Raw genomic sequence first — 7,246 nt, 5'->3', positions numbered from 1 at the left:
AACTTGTACTGAGATTATGGCAAATTTATTGTAAATTGTAACCCAACTACTATATACTATGTATGTTTAACCTGTAACCCATTCTGAGCTCTTTGGAGACAATGGGATAGAAATTGAAATAAATAAATAAATTATAAAGTGGTTTACATTCAGGTACAAAAGCATTTTACCCTATCTATCCTGGTGGGCTCACACTCTTATCTAATATACCATGTATAACTGTGGGGCCAAACCAAAGTAAGGCTTTATGAAGGTTTATTCTCAACAAATTTGATTCCATCCTTATACTGAAAGGTCACTTGGACACACAAAGTCAGAGGCGTGAAGAAAGTACAAGAGTTTTATTTACAGCATGCTGGACTCTTGTGCAGTGAGCAGCCTGCTTACAAGAGTGCAAACAGGAAATGCACGGACTTTTATGCACTTTTCACAAACTAATATATGCAAAATCTACAACTTCTCATTTGTTACTTCTATAATTTTTCTACAATTATTATTGGTCCTAAGCCAGCACTTGCGATAGGTTCAGGGGTACAACCTATAGTCCTATAGGAAGCTAGTTCATTTACCTGCTTATCTAAGCCTTGCAGTTCTAACTGTTATATGTTTAGGAGGGCAGGGTATATGGTGGCTCAAACTCTTATCTATTTAGCTTACAATGTGGTAAGGCAGGGACATACATTTCAAGCAGATGATGTCAGCAGATTGTGCACTGTTTACAGCTATTTCCAGCTATGTAGGCCAGAGCAGTATTTCAAACAACAGTTAACCATTTCATGACCCTACATTACTGATGGACAAACTGCCCGTTTACAGTAGACACGTTCGGGATGATAGAGAATGGGAAAATATCATCAGGGTGTTAGCCTTTATTCCTTAAGGGGGGAAAAAAGGCTTGAAAAGAAGGAGCAAGTTATAGAACCAAAATTTCTTGTTTAAAGCCTACTCCTGTTGCAGTAGTCATAACGTAACTACCGTCTCCTTCTCCACTACGTAAGGTAAAATTATGGTCATACCTGTTAATTTTCTTTCCTTTAGAAGCAGCAGATGAATCCAGAGACTAGTGGGTATAGCTCACATCGACCAGCAGGTGGAGATAGAGAACTGATTAACAGTTGGCCTTAAAGCCTGGTGTTCCTTCTGTTGATTCAGTTATGCACTTTGCCCAAGCATCCCGAAAGGAGAATGAGCAGCCACAAACTCCATTCCAGTAAAAAATGTGTCTTTCGCTTCTGAATACCAGTGATATTTTCTCTCTTTTTTTATTTTAATTGATTTGATTTTTTTTTTTTTTTTTTCAGTCATGAACGAATACACTTACCAACTATAGCCCCGGCTACCCTAATGACATAACCACCCTACACACAGCCCGTGCACTTGGGGAGGGGCTCTGGATTCATCTGCTGCTTCTAAAGGAAAGAAAATTAACAGGTATGACCATAATTTTACCTTCCATAGCAAAGCAGCAGATGAATCCAGAGACTAGTGGGATGTAGCAAAGCAAACTCAAACTGGGTGGGACGCCAATGCCGCCTCTGCCAGCACTGCTGCGCCAAAACTCGCCTCTGAACGGGCCGCTACATCTAACCGATAATGCTTTGAAAAAGTATTCCCTGACGACCAAGTGGCCGCCCGGCAAATCTCCTCTAATGACATCCCCCCGGACTCCGCCCAAGATGTAGCCAAAGCCCGAGTGGAATGAGCATGAAGGTGCTCCGGTACCTTCTTCCCTGACAACACATACGCCGAAGCAATAGTGTCCTTGACCCAACGCGCAATGGACGCTTTAGACGCCGCCATCCCTTTGTTTTTACCCGCGAACGCGACAAAGAGATGGTCCGACCGGCGAAAATCATTCGTCACCTCCAAATAATGGAGAAGCATACGGCGTACATCCAGTAGCCGTACCGACAAAAAACGCTTCCCCCAATCATCCTTCCTGAAGGATGGCAGGAACAAACACTGGTTCACATGAAAGGACGAAATAACCTTAGGCAGGAAGGACGGCACCGTACGCACCGTCACCCCAGTCTCCGAGAAACGCAAAAAGGGTTCCCTGCAAGAAAGCGCTTGCAGCTCCGATACTCGCCTTGCAGAAGCCATCGCCACCAAAAATCTGTCTTTAGTGTGACATCTTTCAACGTGGCCGCTGACAGGGGCTCAAAAGGTGCCCCCTGCAATTTCCCAAGGACGAGTTTAAGGTTCCAAGTAGGACAAATTCGCTTAACCGGCGGCCGGATATGTTGAACCCCCTTGAGGAAACGCACCACGTCCGGCTGCGATGCGAGAGCCGAGCGAGCCACCCGGCCCCTGTAACAGGCAATGGCCGATACTTGAACCTTTAAAGAGTTATATGCTAACCCTTTCTCTACGCCCTCCTGCAGGAACGCAAGAATAGCCGGCAGAGAAGCATGGAAAGGCGCAATTCCGTGTCTTCCGCACCATGCCTCAAAGATTCTCCAGACCCTCGCATAGGAGGCTGACGTTGAAATCCTCTTAGCCTTAAGCAGGGTGGAAATCACCCGTTCTGAATAGCCCTTCTTTTTCAGCCTTGACCTTTCAATAGCCAGGCCGTAAGACCAAAGCGGCCCGGATCTTCCATTAATATTGGACCCTGAGTTAGCAAGTCCGGAGTTACCTGGAACGCTACCTGCTCGCCTACCGACAGCAGCATCAGATCTGCGTACCACGGCCGCCTTGGCCAATCCGGAGCCACCAGGATTACTCTGCCTCGAAAGCGAGAGATGCGTTGCAACACCCGCCCTATCATGGGCCAAGGTGGGAATACATAAAGAAGGGAATTCGGAGGCCACGGGAGAGCTAATGCGTCCACCCCCTCCGATCCCTGTTCCTTGCGTCTGCTGAAGAACCGAGGCACCTTCGCATTGCGGGAAGAGGCCATGAGATCCATCTCTGGCAACCCCCAACGACGGACTAGCAGGCCGAACGCTCGAGCCGACAACTCCCATTCTCCCGGATCGAGAAGAGTTCTGCTGAGGAAGTCCGCCTGCACGTTTTCGTGCCCTGCAATGTGTGCCGCCGACAGAAGCGGAACATGCACCTCTGCCCATCGAAACAAATGTCTTGCCTCTTCGGCTAACTGCGGGCTCCGGGTACCCCCCTGCCGATTGACATACGCGACCGCCGTGACATTGTCCGAAAAGATCCTGGTCGGTCTGTCGTGAACTAGGGCCTGAAATGCCCGCAACGCTAACCGGATCGCTCTCAACTCCAGCAAGTTTATGGGCCATTGAGCCTCCTGGGAAGACCAAATTCCCTGCACCGATGTCTGCATGCAGTGGGCTCCCCAGCCCTGCAGGCTGGCATCCGTCGTAACTACCACCCAATCCAGTGTGGCCAACGGCATGCCCCTCCAAAGATGCAAGTCCTGGAGCCACCAGCGCATGCTGTGAGCTGCTCGAGGACTCCACTGGAGACGCACATTGTAGTTCAGAGAAGCTGGGGACCAGCGAGAGAGCAGAGACTGCTGTAAGGGTCTCATGTGGCTCCGGGCCCAGGGAACCACCTCCAGAGTCGCCACCATGGAGCCCAGCACCTGTACATAATTCCAAACTCGAGGCCTGAGCGACCCGAGAAGGAGGCGAATTTGAGCCTGCAATTTCTCCCCCCGATCTCGGGGTAGAAACACCTTCCCCAGAGCCGTATCGAACCGTACCCCCAGATGCACCAAAGATTGCGATGGGGACAAAACACTCTTGGGAAAGTTGACAATCCACCCCAACGACTGAAGGAGAGAGATCACTCTCTGCGTCACCGACACACTCTCCTGCCGGGATGAGGCGCGTATCAACCAATCGTCCAAGTACGGGTGTACGCGAATCCCTTCCTTGCGTAGAAAAGCGGCTACCACCACCATGACTTTGGAAAATGTGCGGGGAGCCGTCGCCAGGCCAAAGGGCATTGCCCGAAACTGAAAATGTTGGCCCAGAATCGCAAACCGCAGATACCGCTGGTGCGGAGGCCATATCGGAATATGGAGGTACGCCTCCTTGAGATCGAGAGACGTGAGGAACTCTCCTGGTCTCACCGCCGCAATAACCGAGCGCACCGTTTCCATCCTGAAATGGCGCACGCTGAGGAATCTGTTGACCCCTTTGAGATCCAGCACAGGTCTGAAGGACCCCCCCTTCTTTGGTACAATGAAGTATAGGGAATAGATACCGCGGCCTACCTCTTCCGGGGGTACCGGTACCACCGCCCCCAGATCGAGCAGCCCCTGAAGTGTCCTGCGGACCTCGGATCCTTTTGCCGCGCCACGGCACGGGGATACCAAGAAAGAATCTACGACGGGAGCGGCGAATTCTAATTTGTACCCTTCGTGAACCAGGTCCAACACCCATTGGTCGGACGTGACATTGGCCCACTCCGCCCGGAATGCCGAAAGCCGACCCCCTAAGGGCAGGGCGGAGGGAGCCAAGCCCCCGTCATTGTGGAGGGCGACCGGCTGGGGTACGGGCTGACTGCCCTGAAGAGGGTCTCGCCGTACGAAAGGAACTTCTCTGCTGAAACCGAGGTCTCGAAGCAGAGAACGGGCCAGATGCAGACCTGGAAAAAGGTCTACCAGCCCTGGCCCGCCTAACATCCCGGAAACGCGGTCTAGACGATGCGGCCCTTACCGGGGGCCTAGCCCTGTCCTCGGGTAAACGCTGCGTTTTGGTATCTCCAAAATCCTTTACCAGTTTATCCAACTCCGTTCCAAACAATAAACCCCCTTTAAACGGGAGTCTCACCAGCCGGAGCTTGGACGCTGCATCGGCCGCCCAATGACGGAGCCACAAGGACCTGCGTGACACCACAGACAGAGACATCTGTTTCGCAGACGCCCGAATAATATCATACAATGAGTCCGCCAAATAAGCCAAGCCTGACTCCAAATCAGCCAGTTCCGAAGGGATAGAACCCCCCGACTCCAGCAAATTATCTGTCATTCCTTGTGACCACTGCAGACAAGCCCGCGCCGCGTAAGAACTGCAGATTGCGGCCTGTAAGGTAACTGCAGCCACTTCAAAGGACATCTTAAGGGATGCTTCAATCTTTCTATCCTGAGCATCCTTAAGTGTCACGCCCCCTTCTACCGGTAAGGTAGTTCTCTTAGTCACCGCTGCTACCAGAGCGTCCACCTTAGGCAACCTAAACTTGTCCAGTTCGGTCGGATCGACCGGATACAAGAGCCTCATGGCCCTTGCCACTCGCAAACTGGCCTCCGGCGCCTCCCATTGCGCCGATATCAGCTCCTGCATGGCCTCATGGACCGGAAAGGCCTTAGGCGGCCTACGGGTACCTGCCATCAGTGGGTTACCGGACCCCTTGGCATCTTCCTGAGCAATGTTCAAACTCTGCAAAGCCTTTGAAATAAAAGAAGAAAGCTCCTCTCTATGGAACAACCGGATAGCCGTCGGGTCATCCCCCTCCCTACCCGGGATACTCTCCGTGTCCCAATCCAATAGCTCCCCTTCCTCCAACGACTCAGGCAGGGAGAAAGGTGACCTGGGCAAAATATCCACCTCCTCCGCAGACACTAGCCTGCGCTTCTTAGCCCCCTGCGACTGCCCCGGGGATCCTACTGCCCCTGCAGTGGGTCTAGCCTCTTTCCCCTCCCCCCCCGTAGAGGGTACCGCAAGGGACCGCCCGGCCCCCAGCCCCGGCTGGGTAGGCTGCGAGCTCTGTAATTTAAATGCCTGATGGAGCAACATCACAAATTCGGGCGAAAATGCCCCCCAGCTAAGAGGCACTCCCCCGCCCTGCTCCGCGCCGAGGGGAGGGGCCGCGCCGGCCTCCAGCGCTCTCTCCTCTGCCCCCGCCGCCTCACACTTGCCATCCGTGGCCGAGTCCTGCAGTAACCCTGCATCGACTCCGAGCGGCGGGGACATTGCGCAAGACTCCCGTACCCGGGACATGGCCGCCTCACAAGCCGCCAAAAACGGGTCGTCTGCCGGTGCTTCCAAGCATCCGGCAGAGCAAGGACCCGACCGTGTTCGGCGCTTCCCGCAGCGCGAACACATCTGACCAGCCTCTGCAGCCATCCCCCCTCGGCCTGACCAAAAAGCTCCGACGCGGTTTTTTTTTTTTTTTTTCACACACGCGGCGAACGCCGCCGAAAGACGACTCCGCCCCCCAAGACGCCCGGCACCCGGGAAACGCGACCACACTCGAGGTAGGCAAAGAAAACATCACCCGGTCCGCCGCTTACCCCCGAAGCCAGGCAATCGTTGGTAAATGTACTGGAAGCCGAGTTAACCACTGCCCGGCTCAGTACTAGCAGGAAGGCTCCATTTTTTTTTTTTTTTTTTATACTGGAATGAAGAAGCCAGCCAATATCCTGCACCTGAAAAGGAACCCCTCTATCCAACGGAGGGGAGGGTGGAGCAGGGACCTGGGAGGGCCCAGGTGTACCTCCCAAAGCCGGCACCAATCAGCCAGGCACCCCCACCTACTGAAGAGAACTAGTCTCAACAGAGGAATCCTAACGGAACACCCTTCAATCTATCCTGCAGCAGGCAGAGACCAGGAGCTAGAAGAATAGCTCCCACCTTGCTGGGAGATAGAGCAAAACTGAATCAACAGAAGGAACACCAGGCTTTAAGGCCAACTGTTAATCAGTTCTCTATCTCCACCTGCTGGTCGATGTGAGCTATACCCACTAGTCTCTGGATTCATCTCCTGCTTTGCTATGGAATATTAGATAGTAAGGTATTAAATACGGTAGTCCAAAAACACGTCTTTACTAATAATTACGATTTTCATTTTGGAGTGCTAAGTTTGGAAACTATAGAAATACAACTAACTCTCTCATATATCATAGTTAGCTGTTCTCTGCAAAAAGGCCAAAACTACAGTTCGTAGTTCAAGCCTTGCCCTTACATCTTCACCAAAAGACGAAGAAACACCAGACACCTTTTGATGTACGAGATACTGTAAAAGAGAACTCAACCACACAAAAGCACCCCAAAAGCGGATCACTAAGTACGCACTTCCCTTTCGGCTAGACCTGACCCCCCTGCTTCCGGCCGTTCACGTACCGTCGGTCACGCACAGTCCTACGTCACATCCGACGTCTCCCAACCTTCCCCCACTTCAAGCTCTGAGAGAACGCGCCGACGGGACAGCAGCAGGGAGAAGGAGGAGTAGATGGGGGTGTCGCGCAGTGCATTGTGGGTGCGGAATCCCCTGGGTTTGCCCCCTTCTGTTCCCAGCGCGCATGCGCGGGAGGAAACTCCGTGATAAT

At 52.4% G+C, this 7,246-nt stretch overlaps 1 protein-coding gene across 1 annotated transcript in view; it reads left to right on the top strand.

The window, feature by feature from the left end:
• Window positions 1-7,062: 7,062 nt before the first annotated feature.
• Window positions 7,063-7,246, top strand: part of MBD6 (methyl-CpG binding domain protein 6) — a 113,823-nt gene continuing 113,639 nt past the window's right edge. Inside the window, exon 1 of the mRNA XM_033938091.1 lies at window positions 7,063-7,176. The gene's annotated coding sequence lies outside the window, so the exon portion shown is untranslated. The remainder of the gene's footprint in view (window positions 7,177-7,246) is intronic.

This window comes from Geotrypetes seraphini, chromosome 3 (genome assembly GCF_902459505.1).
Source record: "Geotrypetes seraphini chromosome 3, aGeoSer1.1, whole genome shotgun sequence".
Taxonomy (NCBI): domain Eukaryota; kingdom Metazoa; phylum Chordata; class Amphibia; order Gymnophiona; family Dermophiidae; genus Geotrypetes; species Geotrypetes seraphini.
Note: the sequence above shows the minus strand (reverse complement) of the source record. Positions and strands in the feature narration are given on the sequence as shown.